This window comes from Marmota flaviventris, chromosome 4, assembly GCF_047511675.1.
Source record: "Marmota flaviventris isolate mMarFla1 chromosome 4, mMarFla1.hap1, whole genome shotgun sequence".
NCBI classification, from domain to species: Eukaryota; Metazoa; Chordata; class Mammalia; order Rodentia; family Sciuridae; genus Marmota; species Marmota flaviventris.
The window spans coordinates 99,613,132-99,629,877 of NC_092501.1; positions in this window are offsets into that span (position 1 = coordinate 99,613,132).

Consider the following 16,746-nt stretch of genomic DNA (forward strand, 5'->3'; position numbering starts at 1 on the left):
TCTTCACAGCAAAGGAAACAATCAAGAACATGAAGAGAGCCTACAGAATGGTAGGAAATCTTTGCCACTTGTATCTCAGATGAAGCATTAATCTCCAGGATATATAAATAATTCAAAAAACTTAACAGCAGAAAAACAAAACAAATAATCAATAAATGGGCGAAGGAACTGAAAAAGCACTTCACAGAAGAAGAAATATGAATGGTCAAGAAATATATGGAAAATTGTTCAACAACTACAACAATCAGAGAAATGCAAATTAAAACTACACTGAGATTTCATCTCACTTTGGTCAGAATGGCAATTATCAAGAATACAAATAACAATAATATTGGATTGGTGAGAATATGGAGGAAAAAGTACACTCATACATTGCTGGTGGGACTGCAAATTGGTGCAACCACTCTGGAAAGCAGTATGAAGATTCCTCAGAAAACTTTGAATGGAACCACCATTTGACCCAGCTATCCCACTCCTTGGCATATATCCATAGGACTTAAAATCAGCATACTAAAGTGACACAGCCACATCAATGATTATAGCAGCTCAATTCACAATAACTAAGTTATGAAACCAACCCAAGTACCCTTCAATAGATGAATGGATAAAGAAAATATGGTACATACATAAAATGGAGTATTACTCAGCCATAAAGTAGAATGAAATTATGGCATTTGCCAGTAAATAGATGGAGCTGGAGATTATCATGCTAAGTGAAGTAAGCCAATCCCAAAAAAGCCAAAGGCCAAATGTTCTCTCTGACATGCAGATGCTGACTCACAATAGGTGTGGGGAGAGAGGAGTAGAAGTTCACTAAATTGGACAGGGGAGGTGGAGGAAGGGAGGGGAGGTGAGAATGGGAAAGACAGTAGAATGAATCAGACATAACTTTCCTGTATTCATATATGAATACACAACCAGTGTAACTCCATATCATGTACAACCACAAGAATGTGAAGTTATATTCCATTTATGTATGATATGTCAAAATACATTCTATTTTCATATATAACTAAAAAGAACAACAACAACAACAAAAAAAAAAAACAGCAGAGCCAGTGATGCACACCTGTAATTCCAGCGGCTCAGGAGGCTGAGGCAGGAGGATCTCAAGTTCAAAGCCAGCCTCAACAAAAGTGAGGTGCTAAGCTCAGTGAGACCCTGTCTCTAAATAAAATACAAAATAGGGCCAAGTGCCCCTGAGTTCAATCCCTGGACCTCCCCCCGACAAAAAAAAAAATAATATCCCAAAAAGTAATCCAGCCTCATAAATTTATTGAGGCCCAAAGCAACTTAGGGAGACCCTGTCTCAAAATATTTTTAAAAGGGCTTGGGCTGTGACTCAGGGATTAAATACACTTGAGTTCAATCCCTAGTACCAAAAAAAAAAAAAAAAATAGAGCAGCAGAAACTCTCATAAACTGATAGTAGAAATGCAAAATGTTATAGTCACTTGGAATATATTTGGCAGTTTCTTCAAATGTTAATGAATCTACCATGAAGAAACAATTCCACTTACAGATATCTAATCAAAATAAATTGAAATTAAAATATTTATCCACAGAAGGATTTTTATGCAGCTATTTGTAACTATATTCTTCCTAACATTAAAAAAAAATGAAAATAACTGATGACTCGATAAACAAGACATGAATTAACCATCCAATGGAATACTCATATGCAATAAAAATAAAGATACTACTATACTCATTATTGAATCTCAATAGTATTATTCTAACTGAAAGAAGCCAAAGGGGTACATACCCTGTGATTCTAATTGTATGACATTCTAGAAAAGGAAAAACTATAACTAAAACAAAAAAGTTAGATCAAAGGTTCCACAGTTTGTAGAGTAGTTGTGATGTCTGACTGCAAAGACTAGATTGAGGGGTGATAAATATGTCCTACACCTTTACTAAGGTAGTGATGGTTTTATGGCTGTATATAACCACCAAAACTCACTGACTTTATTCTTCAAATTATGTGTCTTGCAGTATGTAACTTATATGTCAATAAAATTACTTTAAAAATATATATTACAATAAAAACTAACCTCAGCTGAACCCTAAAAAACAAATATTTTTATATTTCTTTTGACCAATTGATAACAAAATTATATTTTGAATAAGATAACATCCAATCTTTTATATTATGTAGAAACAATCCACAGACTGAAAAGTGAAGTTAAAATATTTGATTGACGTTGAAAATGTTGTATGTTTTCGAAAGCCCATATTCCTAAGACATGACAAAAACAAGAGCATGATTTAAGGGGGGGGGATCATGGAAAAAGATGACAATCCATGTGACAGCCGCACACAGGGAATTAGGTAGGAGATAGAAAGAGTCGGACTGGGGAATAGTTATATACCAAGAAATTATTAACTACCCAGGGGAAAAAAAGAAAGAAGTAGTAGAAAAAAACAAAAGGGTAAATCAGCTGATGGCCAGGAGACCAGAAAACTGATCACTGGAATTTCAATTACCCTCAAATTGACTTTGATTCTGGTTTCCTAAGAGATGCAGAAAGAACTGAGATCTGAGGGAGAGCGTGGACAAGATGAACAGTGTGACACATAAAACTGACACACAGGACATGGCTTTAGGATATTAGAAATGGAAATACACACAGGAAAACTCTAGGGCTTCAAGCCACAAAGGTCAGCTTTTATGTAGGGAGAGTCTAATATTAGTCTCCAGTTAAAATTCTATTTTCAAATCTCATTATCAAAGAACTCCACAATACATCCACTTTCTGTTATTCAGAATCATTAGAGTGAATATTTTGTGGCCAGTTAACATATCCTGGAAAGTAAAAGCCTCTATAGTTTAATCAAGAGTTGATATGAATTAAGAAGTAGAGGGAAAAAAAACTTCAGGATCAGCTATCCACTTTTGAGGAGCTATTAAATATGCAACTCAGGGCTGGGATTGTGGCTCAGCAGTAAAGCGCTCGCCTAGCATGGGCGGGACCCAGGTTTGATTCTCAGCACCACATTATAAATAATAATAATAATAAAGGCATTGTGTTGTGTCTATCTACAAAAAAGATTTTCTCTCTCTGTCTTTCTCTCAAAAAAAATATATATATATATATATGCATCTCACCCTTCCTAAGTCACACCGCTCTGTGTGCATTTTATGTGTGTGCTGGAAGACTGGACAGGCTTCCTGCTCTCTAACCACTCCCTGTCCACTCCCCTGTTCTATTCTGCAAAGTTCCTTAGAAGTCTCTAATACCAAAATGCAGACATTGTAAAGACCAGCTCTTCTCTTCATTTGAAGTTTTATTTCTCATATCTCATTAATTTTATTAATTACCTTCCTGCAGTTGTTTAAAAAAAAAAATCGGAAATGAAAGATGGAAAGGCTTGCTGTAGTAGAGCAAGCATTGGACTTGGGCCACAGTCTTGGCTCAGATTTCCATCTGTTTCTGTAAGTACCCATCCCACGTGCTTTCAAGGTACCTTTTGTGTGTATTAAGCCTAGTTTCTATGGCTGTAATGCAATCACGCCTTTTCCCTATCCCCCAAGTTGATAATTTCCTTGCAGGCAATAATTGTCCATTATCGCCAAATCCTTCTGACCCATGAGAGTGGCATGACTGGTACAATAAATGACAGTAAGCAGGTCGCCTTCTCTGAGTTTCATCTTACTATCTAGACATTTTAAAAGGAAATTGGTTATTTTTAGATTATTGTAAGATTACAAATATATTTACATTATACTTGTGTCACAAATATAATGAAAAATAGCATCATGAAGTAGAAAGACACTTATTACTTATATTCATCAAACAATTTTTTCAAAATGTGCTTTATAGCATACTATTTCATGTAATGGTAAGTACCGCTATAATAAATAAATTATATCCAAGAAAAAGCTTCAAACTTTCGTTGACAACCTACTATTTGTCTAAACAATAGGTTAAATAGATAAATCCAGAAAAATCATAGACTTTTGAAGATTCTCTCAAATTTGTATTAATAGAAATTGCCTGGCAGCCAGACACAAAATAGGAAATTGGCATTTATTTGTGGATCCATGCTTCCATGTCCTGGGGACACAAGAAGCCAAAGGTGAAGGACATACCCCAAGCAAACTATTAGGTTTTTTTCCTAAAGACACAACAACATGTTAGTTATCTTGCAGAGGATTGTTTGTGAAAACAGCCATCAACTTATTCATCTATTCTTCCTTCCAGTTTATCCTTCAACCAACAATATTGAATATTCCATTCAATAAATAATACATTCTATAAATACGTTTTAATTATCTACTAGATGCCAAGATATCAAAGAAACACTGACCAGTAAGATATATTCTGTGCCACCAGGTGTGGTGGGACATGCCCGTAATCCCAGTGACTCAGTAGGCAGGAGGATCACAAGTTCAAAGCCAGTCTCAGCAAAAGTGAGGTGCTAAGCAACTCAGTGAGACCCTATCTCTAAATGAATAAAAATAGGGCTGGGGATGTGCTCAGTGCTCAAGGGCCCCTGAATGAATCCTCAGTACCAAAAAAAAAAAATTATATATATTCTGTGCCTTAAAGATACCTACAAATAGCAGAGGGGATTTCTGTACACAAGACCGATGCCATTTCAGTATTTAGCCTATGTGTTGCATATATATTGCTGTAGAAATTTTTGAATGCATATCATGGTGCAGAATCTTTCTCTGACCAGATCATGAAAATATTCTTGAAATACAAACCTGCAATGTCATGTAAATAGTTATTTTTCTTGAGAACTACTTCCTGCGCAAACTTTAAAAGTTTTTCTCTGTTCACTAAGCCACCAAGGATAAAATATACATATATATTTTATAAATAAAATATTTCACTTTCTATATAAAATATTTTACTTTTATTAGGTATGTTCAAGGGGAGGAAATGTTGTCTGAGTAGGTTAGAACTAATGACCATGCTTTAGGTATGAAAGGGCTTAGAATTGAACTCAGATTTAACAATACAGAGGTTAGTGACCAGGACAAAAAGAAAACTAAGTGGAGTGATGGACATGCAAATCTGACCAGAATGGGACAAAGATAGAAAAAAGAAATGAGGAAGTTTAGGCAGTCAGTGTAGACAACTCCTTCAAGGAGTTTTTCCATAAAGGACAACAGAGAAATGCTAAAGAGGAAGAACAGTCGGACTTTTTTCATGATAGGAAATAATGGCATTTTTAAAGTAATTAAAATACTTTATTGGAGAGGAAGAAGTTGAGGATGAAAGGCAGAGAGTTGAAAAGTATAGGAATCGAGTGGAGACACAATAAGACCCAGCACACGCAAGAATCATTTGGCTTGACCTAGGAGCAGAACACTCTTCTAGAATCTGTGATTTAGAATGATATTCCAACTGTGTGCAATGTTGTATGACCTACTTTATTTGGGGGGAAACATTTTGGGTTACCTTTTTAAAACATTTTAAAATAGGATGTCTCATTGAGTTTTACATGCATCTAAACAAGGTATTCCACATGTTTGGAAATTACATACTTCACACACCTGAAGTCCATGTCTGGCTCTAATTTTCAATGCTTAAATAAAGTGGTTCCCTGGGAATCACCTAACCTACCAAAAAAGGAGTCCTTCAATTTCAATTCGATTGCTCCAGAAACAAACAACCAACAACAACAAAACAGTCACACACACCTCAGAGTTCCCTAGGTAGAGTTATCTAAGATGAATTGAAATTTGGAAATGTCATTGAGCACTTGAAACTGAGTTTGAGGTCAACACTGACTTGAGAAATGTTTTAACTTTATGTTTTAAAAAAAAAAATCTCGAATTTCTCAAATATAAAGACTATGTAAAGCACTAGAGTAGGTTGATTAAAAGGTATTTCTTAGTTTCCAGTTCCATGAATTTTCCATCCATTCTTTGAGTGAGCTATACATATGTAAAATATATTGCTATAGTTTGAAATAAATAAAGCATTTCTGCATTATTTCTAGAACAGCATGCTCCTTTTTCTCTTTCACTATTATGTTGAAACAGCAGAACAGTTCTTTAACAATCTGGATTGAAGAGATTGGAAAATAACCAAATGCTATAAAAATACCTTTCACAAAACTTTGATGAAAAAAAATTAAATTTGAAAAGTAATTTATGCTACAGTGCTTTGAGGTTTTAGACCGTTTGAGATTTTTTTTGAAAGTCAAAAGCTTAATAGTTGATGGTAATGATGTACCAATTCAACATCTATCAGTTATTTTTCCTCAGCATTATTAAGGTTTCATTTAAGCAGCTTTTTCAAAGCTTACAATTTTCTTTCCTTACACATCACATTCGAACCAAGCCAGGCACTAACAAAAGTGTGGTGATTTTGAATGTTCCTAACGTATTGTCACTTCTGTAGCTAACTGGGCTAGCTTAGCTCAGGCTGCCATAACAAAATGCTATAGATTGAGTGTTTTTACACCACAGGAATTTATTTCTCATGGTTCTGGAAGTTGGGAAGTCTAAGATCAAAGGGCAAGCAGATTTGGTTCCTGGGGAGAGCTCTCTTCCTGGGCCTGTGGTCATGTCCTTTCCTGTTTGCACATGGTGCTTAAGAGAGAAAGCTCTGATCTCTCTAGGAAGACAAATTCCAATGTGGGGGTGGGAGGGACACACCCTCATGACTCTAATTACCTTCCAAATTCCCCACCTCCAAATAGCATCTCACTGGAGGTTAGGGCTTCAACATATGAATTTTGGAGGAACACCATCTTTCAGTCCTTAAGGCTCACCATCTCACACAATTAAACAGAACTGAACAATGTATCATTTTTAAGACACAGTATATCAGACACTACTTTGTCACAACCCTTCCATGTGCACATTTCTCTCCCTTTGTGACCAAGTACCAAACCAAGCATCCCACATAGACTCAATCCTAAGCAAGCCTAAGGCTTATTCATAAAAACCTTGGAAGTAACCAGGTGTGGTAGCAGATGCCTATAATTTCAGCAGCTCAGGAGGCTGAGGCAGGAGGCTGGAAAGTGTAAAGCCAGCCTCAGCAACTTAGCAAGGCCCCATGCAACTCAAAATAAAAAGTAAAAAGGGCTAGGGATGTGGCTCAGTGGCTAAGTGTCCTTATGTTTAATCGAAAGAAAGGAAGGAAGGAAGGAAGGAAAGAAGGAAGGAAGGAAGAAAGAAAGAAAGAAAACAAACCATGGTAGTGACTACACTTCTAGACAGACCACTTCACCTAAAGCCAGATACTTCAGGACACATTTGAGAAAATTTTTTTTGTCTAAGTACTATAATTATACAAGTACTTCAAAAAGTCTGTACCTAGCCATGAGTTTCAGGAGTTTTTCATTCCCATTTAGCATTCAAAACTGGCTAGGGGTTGGGGAAACAGCTCAATTGGTTGAGTGCTTGCCTAGCATTCAAAACTGGTGACTATACATCATTTTTCTTTTTTTTCCCTGAAGAAAAAGGAAAAGATTTTGCCATGTACAAATATAAAATTTGGTTTAAGATCTTAAGTAATAAATTTTCACCTATCGATGGCTGACTTTTCCTGCCATCCTTTAAAGAAGAGATGCTTCGTTATCCTTGGAGAGCTAAAACACAATTTTGTTTTCACCTCATTTTCCATAAGTCCAATGTCTTCAGAGTAAGCAGAAGTGAAGGAAGAGAGACTTTAAATATTAATCACTGCATGCAATATCCAGGCAGAACAAATAACTGACAGGCAATTTCCAGCTTTTACATGTTGTTCTTGAAAAGGCTCACTAGCAGTGGCCCAGCAGGGACCACCTTTCCGTGATAGGCATTGATATTTTCTCTATGCTTACGTTCAGATTGCACAGAATATCATGCAGGCTTTTACCTCAATCATTAAGCAAATCAAAGACTTTATATGCAAAAGCACCCCCATATTATATAGGAAGAGAGTGCATACTTCTCTCTTTGAAGAAAGAGATGAAAGATTTGGACAGGAAGAGGGACAAAGAAGAGAATGAGCCGGGGAGGTTAGATTAGATTGAAACCAGGACGTCCATTGAACCTGAAGTTATTTCCACATATGGTCACATTAGAACACATCCTTATTTGTCTTCCTGTCACTTTCTCCAGATTGACAAATCAGCCCTGACTGATACCATTAACCCTGGAACTGATAAGCATTATTGAACTAGGTTGTGAGAAGAAAAGAATCTGACAGAGCTGTAAATGTAGCTGAAAAATTAAAAGCGTTTAGCCCACCAATAGGCTTCTCCCAATAGTATGGATATAGTATCTAAGGCACACATTTACAGTGAGACATGAAAACACAAAATATCTATGCATTCAGAAAAATGAGAGCGTGAAGTCTTCTAATGAACAGGCAAAGTTTCTAGAGTGAGATTTGTACCTGAAAGAACACTGAAGAAGCCTCCTTGGGTACATTCTTTTAAAATATTGAGATTGCCTAACTTTCTTAGTGGAGTACCACATTTCTAAAGTCCCCAGCCTTAAGACAATGCATCCAACATTCAGAATCTTGAGGGATCCAAGATGGCAGGCTAGAAGGAAGCTGCATTCTGTGTCATTCATGGACCTGGGATTCAAGTAATGGAAATACTATTTCTCTGCAAGTGATTAGAGGATCCCAACAGCTATTCCTGTACACAGGAATCTGGGAAGCCATTCCCAAGCAGAGACACCCTGGCAGCTGCTTATGTGCAGGAACTGCAGGCTGCCACCAAATCAACTTGGTCATTTTAACTAGGAGAAAGACCTGGTGCCTGTCTGAGGGAGTGGCAGTAGAGAAGTTGACCATCAGAATGTCCTTCATCCTTCAAAATATTGGTTTCTCTATGAGGCACTCAAAATTGGTTTCATTGTTATGGATGTAATGTTAAATAAGAATTCCATTTATCAATAGTGAAACAGATCCCAACCATATCTGGAACTTTCTAACCATCAGCATAATTCAACATGGAAGGAACTAAGGAAGGATAATATGAAAATTTCTTCCCTGGTGATTCTGCTACCCAAAGGCAGAAGATTGGACAAGACTCCCAAGGACTTTCTCCTTCTACTTTATAGAAACATGGCTTCTGAATCATGTAAGGAGATCTGGTTATGGGCAAGATAAAGTAAGCACACTCCATCTTTTCCCTCCCATTGAATATGGCTATTAACACCAGAACTGAAACAGGTTGTTTGAGAACTTCAAAAAGAAAAAAAGGGCAACAGGTAGATTGGAAAGGAAGACCATGGTCCAAAGCCCCACCAAGCCTGTGGTAAGTTCATCATTTGTTGGAAGCCATATATGAACTATGGATTTTGTTTGAGTCATTAAGGCAGGGAAGCTGCTTTTCTGGGAATTCCTGGGTGAGAAAGCCCAGCTCATGCTGGTGCCCTGCCTTAACCCACAATCCCAGGTTCAAACGTAGTGCCTGGAGATGAGTATAACCTGCCAAGCACCAAACAACCTGTTTTCCCCACTAATCCTGTTTCATAAAGAAGCTCCTTACTGATTCTCTTTGGTGTGTACCCCTACAAATAAACCATTCTCTGGCTTTTTTTTTTTATCAGGATCAGACCCATCAGGTCTCTTCCACCTGTAAGGCTCCTGCTTCAATTAATTCCCTGCATTTTTTGTATTTATTTCTTAATATTACTTTCATAGCTTCTTTCCAGCTGGCCCACACCTCCAACAGTTACCCAACTCCCTGCCCACGCAGGATGTGGGCAGAAATCATTGTTTTTTGTTTTGTTTTCTGCTCTGGTACTCAGAATGTTGAGAGAATTCAGGGCTGCCCTCATCCTGAAATAGATTAATATTCTAGATAACTTGTTAACTGCCTTTGGGGATTGGCTTATTTATTTCACTTAGCACAATAGTCTCCAGTTCCATTTCAAACCAGGAAGAAATCTCTTTTTTTCTTCTGACTTCTTCTTTCCCTCTGTCTTTTTCTCCTCCTTATTCTTTTTATTTGTCTTTGTTTTGATTTGGTCTTTAAAGAGGAGATCACATCACTTTACTCTATTAATCCTGGGTTTCATAGATTTGGATTTGTGAGGCCATTTTCAGATGCTGCCCATTAGACGCTAGGAATGAGCCCTGGCTGAAGGGATCAGATATGCTGAATTTCACACTCTGAATTTCTGTGACTTTGACAATCATTAAGCCTCTCTGCGATTACCAGCATGATGATACTAACACCACATTTTAATATTGACATGTGCATCACATTTCTAGGACTGCTTTAAGAAAATATAATGTCCCTAAATTTGTGTATAAAACAAATGTAAATTCCTTTACAATTTCTTAAATTAATATGTCAGTTATGCCCACTTTCAGTCAAATCTCATAGACTAAAATTTTTAGGAAAATGTGCAGATATAATTTTCCACTTATGGTACTCTAAGCTTACTTCTCGTTTCTTCTCCTATACTCAACAAGATAAGGAACACTTCTGCTTATATTTGGCATTCAGATGAACCTAGAGGTTTTGGTTGCTTCAAAATTGCTCAAGTAAAATAGATTAATATTCTAGATAACTTATTAACTACCTTTCCAATACAAACACACTAACTTTTCCTTTACAATATTTCAAAGGATTTATTGCCTCATTGGCACTTCAAGGAATATGCTAGAATGATACATAATGTTTCTTCCTGCTTTGACATCCTGTAATTCCATGACTGTGGGATTTTCAGAATATAGAAATGTAAAAGTTCATTCTTCTCTAGTTAATCCTAACTAATTAATCTCCATTTGAAGGGCATGTGTGGAAACAAATTATCCTGTGGTCAAATTTTCAACTTCTTGAGAATGAGGACCACATCTGTTATTTCTTTTTTTATTGGTTCCTTTTAGCTATATATGACACTAGAATTCCTTTTGACATAATTATACAAGTATGGAATATATTTTGTTCAAATTCAGATCACACTACTTTCCCCTTCCTTTTCCTTCACGTCTCCTCTTGCTCACTTCCTTCTGTTGATCACTTCATGCCATTTATTACTAGTATTTTAAAATTAATTTCTTGTGGATGTACATAGTTCCACATCTTTCTTTTCTCATTCCCTCTCCCTTCCCTTCCCCTTTGTTTACTTGACTGAACTTCTCTATTCCCTCTCCCTCCCCTTAATGTAAGTTAGCTTTCACATAACAGAGAAAACATTTGACCTTTGGTTTTGGGGAGACTGGCTTATTTCACTTAGCGTAAGTCTCCAGTTCCATCTATTTACTGAAAAATGTCATAAAGTCATTCTTCTTTGGTGTATGTACAGCACATTTTCTTCATCCATTCATCTGTCAAAAGGAACCTAAGTTGGATCCATAGCTTAACTACTGTGAATTGCACTACTATAAATATTAATGTGGCTGTATCACGGTAGTCTGCTGATTTTAAATCCTTTGGATATATACAAAGGAGTGGGATGACTGGGTCAAATGGTGGTTCCATCCCTATTTGTTGTTTTTTTTTGGAATCTCCATACTGTTTTCCAGAGTGGTTGCATCAACTTGCAGTTCCACCAGCAATGTATAAGTGTACCCTTTTCCCCATATCCTCATCAACATTTATTGTTACTTATATTCTTGATAATTGCCAGATTGGAATGAGATGAAATCTCAGTGTTAGTTTTAGTTTGCATTTCTTTAATTGCTGGGAAATGTTGAATATTTTTCATATATTTATACACCATTCATATTTCTTCTTTTGAAAAGTGTCTATACAGTTCCTTTGTTCATTTATTGATTAGATTATTTGGGTTTTGGTGTCAATGTGTTTTACTTCTTTGTATATTCTAAATATATGTCACACCTGAGGAGGAGGTGGCAAAGATTTTCCCCTATTCTGTAGGATCTCTCTTATGCTCTTGATTGTGTCCTCTGCTGTGAAGAAGCTTTTTAATTTGATGCCATCCAATTTATTGATTTTTTATTTTACTTCTTGCACTTTAGAAGTCTTGTTATGGAAGTTTTTTAAACTGTTTTTTTAAAAGGGTATCTTTTCTCCAATGTATGTTTTTGCTAACTTTTTTCAATATGAGATAACTATTTATGTGGGTTTGTCTCTGTGTCTTCTATTCTGGTTCCACTGGTCTTCACATCTGTTTTGATGCCAATGCCATCCTGTTTTTGTTACTAAAGCCCTATGATATAATGTAAGGCCTGGTATTATGATGCCTCCTGCTTTGCTTTTCTCACTAAGGACTGCTTTGGCTATTCTGGGTCTCTTATTTTTCCAAATGAATTTCAGGATTGCTTTTTCTAGTTCTACAGAGAACACTGTTGTAATTTTCATGGGAAATGCTTTGAATCTATATAGCACTTTTGGTAGTATGGCCGTTTTGATAATATTAATTCTGCCTATCTAAGAACATAGGAGGTCTTTCCATCTTCTAAGGTCTTCAAGTTCTTTCTTTAGTCTTCTATAGTTTTCATTTTAAAGGTTCTTCACCTCTTTTGTTAGATTGATTCCCAAGTTTTGTGGTTTTTTGAGGCTATTGTGAATGGGATAGTTTTTCTACTTTCCTTTCATCATATTCATCATTGGGGTATAGGAACATGGTTGATTTATGAGTGTTGGTTTTGTAACTTGCTACTTTGATGAATTTATTTATGAGTTCTAGAAGTTTTCTGGTGGAGTTTTCTGAGTCTTCTAAATATAGGATCATGTCACTACCAAACAGTGATAGTTTGAGTCTTCTTTACCTATTCGAATCTCTTTAATTTTCCTCTCTAGCCTAATTTCTGTGGCTACAGTTTCAAGGACTATGTTGAATATAATTGTTGAAAGAGGGCATCCTTGTCTTGTTCCTGTTTTTAAAGGGAATTCCTTTAGTTTTTCTCCTTTCAGAATGATGTTGGCCTTTTCGTATATACGTTTAACAGTTTTGAGGAATGTTCCTTCTATCCCTGGTTTTTCTAGTGTTTTACACATGAATGCACATCTATTATTTCTTTCCTACCTTCTACAACATATTCAGCACAACTTGGTTCTCATGTGATCACAACCCATTCCGACTCCCAGGTGGGCAAATCCTGGACATCTACAAGGTATGTTGAAATAGGGTTAAATTTCAAAATGTAGACTTGTAGATTAGAGATGTTTTCATGATAAAGCTAAGCAGGGTACCATGGGAAGCACTACATTAAAGTTCACTTCTTTTCTGGAATGACTTAGGAGAAATTTACATAAATCCATGGGGTAAAGTGTCATTCAGTTAAAAAAAAAAAAAAAAACAGCTCTCTGTTTGGTAGGTACATAGCACTATTCAGAGCCACATATGACTCATTCATCTGTTTTCCTGTATTCTTCTTCTCAAATAATTATTATCATTACTCCATTTCAGTGCATTATTTATTTTTTAGAATCTCAAAAGAGGATTGTAGATTTCCATATACATCAATAGAAATCTAGAATTACCCATACTCAATATTTAGTACAACTGTGTTCCCATGTAATCATAACCAGTTCTAATTCCCAGGTGAGCATCAGGAAGTATTCAGTGAATATCTGTCTATCTATCTGTCTATCCATCTATCTATCTATCTATCTATGGATTGAACCAATTTTCTCACTGTTCAAATGAATGCTTTTTAAAAAGAAAAGTTCTATAATCTCTGCCACACCTACTTTTGCTTATTTTCCACACAATATTTCCTTAAAAATGATAAGGAGAAATTTTCATTTCTAATCTACATTTCTAATCTACATTCCTAATCTACAAGTCTACATAGTCTTAAGCAATATATAAAGATGTCCCTAGATGACTAATTCTATCTGGTGCAACCTATTGGCCCTTTGCATTCAGCTCAGTGAATGAAAAAGATCATTGAAGATTTATGTTCAGATTGTTTTGCCACATATGAAGGTATTGTGACAGTCAGTTACTGGGTGTGTGTGCATGTGCACACAATTTAAGAATCCACAGCATGTGAACATAATCATTACAAAAATATCATGTATATAGAACAATGTGACTAGAAAGTTTCTGTTTCACCAGTAAATATGTACTAAGGAAAGTGTAGTTTTCTTTCTTAAACTTAACTCTAACTGAATTTTAATCTTAGTGGTTGGAGTTATCCTACATGGTAACAGGTAATTGTTTATGAATCTGTTCATTCAACAGTCACTGAACATACTTTTTTTCTTAGAAGTTAACAATGTTTCTTTGTTAATTTTCAGTACTGGGTATTGAACCCAGGACCTCACAGATACTAATCAAGTGCTCTACCACTGAGCTACATCCCCAGCGCTCTTCTAAAGTTCTTGAAATTGTCTTTTTCTTTTTTAACCAAGGCAATTCATTCATTGTCTAAGTCTTTCACATAGTCAAGAAATGTGTAAGGGATTTTAGAGGACTCCTGGAGTCCATAGTAATTCTGTATAGACTAAGCCTCAAATTTCCTCTTGATCTATTGTAGCCACACAACCAAGAACAGTTGGCAATAATTTCAGCATGCCAACAGGTTAAATTATAATGTGCCACAAGAACATAAGGGCAATGACACAGTTCAAAGCTACATATCACCTCATAGTTTTATGTACCAGGAAAATGAAAAAAAAATTATGATATATATTTTAGTGAGTATTTTCCATTTCTAAGAGCAGGGTATTATTATTCTGGGAAGTGTATTACCTAATAATTATAGCTACATTTTAAGCTTTCACTCTCAGATAAATGTTTCTAGATATTTTTGTAGATCATTATTTCACATAGGTGACAAAACAGCTCTAAGAGCCACCCTCTCCACTCCATCCCTAATATGTTCTAGTTTCTCATCCCAATTAACCAGAGGAACACCAATGCTCAGGAGCGAGGTGAACACACAGAATTGGACAGTCCATCTTAGTGAGGCCTTCCCCAGCCATTAGTTCACCAACAGAGAGTAAGGCTGCCAGGAATCTTAAATCTATCCCAAACTATAGAAAGAAGCTAGTAATATCTAGGTCTAGAAAATGTAAAGAGTAAATAAGAAATTCAGATACAAGAGTCTACTGTGATTCTGCAGTCTCCTTCCTACATCTAATCCACACTAACTCCATTGTATCTCTTCAGATGTACCCACCTGTAATGATACTTTACAGTCCAACATATTACCCAATTTTGCTGTACCAGTTTTTTCTATTCAAAGCTTATATTATTCTGGGGGCACTTTTTTTTTCTGGTATCAGGAATTGAATCCAGGGGTGCTTAACAAGTGAGCCACATTCTCAGCCCTTTTAATTTTTTATTTAGAGACAGCATCTTGCTAAGTTGTTTAGAGCCTCACTAAATTAATGAGCCTGGCTTTGAATGTATGATCCTCCTGTCTCAGCCTCCGGAGCCACTAAGATTACAGGTTTGTGTCACCATGCCCTGCTTCTAGGGGCACTCTGGAGCTTGATGCAAATTTAAAATCAACAAGGTCACATGTTCATCTGGAGGAAAAGATCAGTCTGTGCAGGAGCTCTTAAAAATATATCTCTGCCTCTTGATTTTCATTTCCCTGCACACATCTTATGCAAAATTAAACATGTATTTAATATGAACACCATGTGTGCTTAGTGCTGGGACATCAATGGTTAACAACAGAGACAAGTCCCTGTTCAGAAGCTTACCAATAAATTCATGACATCAGTACAATTATATTTAATTTAAATCATGACCTAATTATATAGCTACAGCAAAAAGTTGCACAAAGGAAAACTAAAGTATGGTGGGAATACATACAGATATAGATACAGTAGTCCCTCAGTATTTACTCAGGACTCCCTCACATATACCAAGCTCCACAGATGCTCAAGTCTCCTATATAAAACAGCATAGTAATTGCGTATAACCTAAGCAAATGTTTTTGTATGTTTTCAACCATCTCTAGATTATTGAAAACATCTAATATAATGTAAAGGCTATGCAAATAGTTGTTACATAGTATTGCACAGGGAATAATGGCAAAAAATGTCCATACATGTTCAGTACAGAAGCAACATTTTTTTCAAGTATTTTCATTCCTGGATGAATCTACAGATGTGGAGTCTGCAGATACAGAGGGCTGGCTGTATATATAATCAAATAACTGAATTAGGGATGATGAACAATTCATCTAAGGAAGTTTGGAAGGGATCAGTTTGAGTTAAGTGAACAAAAAAGTAGAGTGAGATTATTCCAGGAAGTATCATGAGGAAAGTGAAAAGCCAGAGTGGCTGTGGCTGTGAATTCCGGGAACACGGTGCTCAGTGAGAAGGACACCAGGCTGGGGCAGGGCAGACCAACCCTTGCTGATCACATTAATTTTTCCAGAGGGCCCTAAGAAAAGACTGAAGAGTTTTAAGCAGAGAAATGACAAGATCTTATTTATTTGCCAAGTGCTCTGTGGCTGCAATGTGAGGAATAGACAGTAGAGGGCACAAAATTGGAAGCCTAGAGACAAGTTCAGATGCTGTTAAGACTAGTGCAAAGAAGAGATGGTCACAGCCTGGACTCCAGTGGCAGCTGCGTGGGTGGAGGGAATAGACACATCTGAAATCTATTATAAAAGTAAAATCCATTAGATAATCCACTGTGGTTGATAAAGAGAGAGAAATCACAGTGATTCTCAAATTTCTGCTGTCCTAATTTGATCTTTGCAACATGTGCAATGGATAACATACCCAATCTCACAGACTTATTTATGCATTTAACAAATGTCTATGGAACTCAGAATAGTTATTTATAGCATTAGTAAATTGGATTTGAATGCTGGTTCTGCCTCTTATTAACTATGTGATCTTGAGCAAGTTTCTTAACTATAAGCATGAGATCCTGGACCACTTCGGAGGT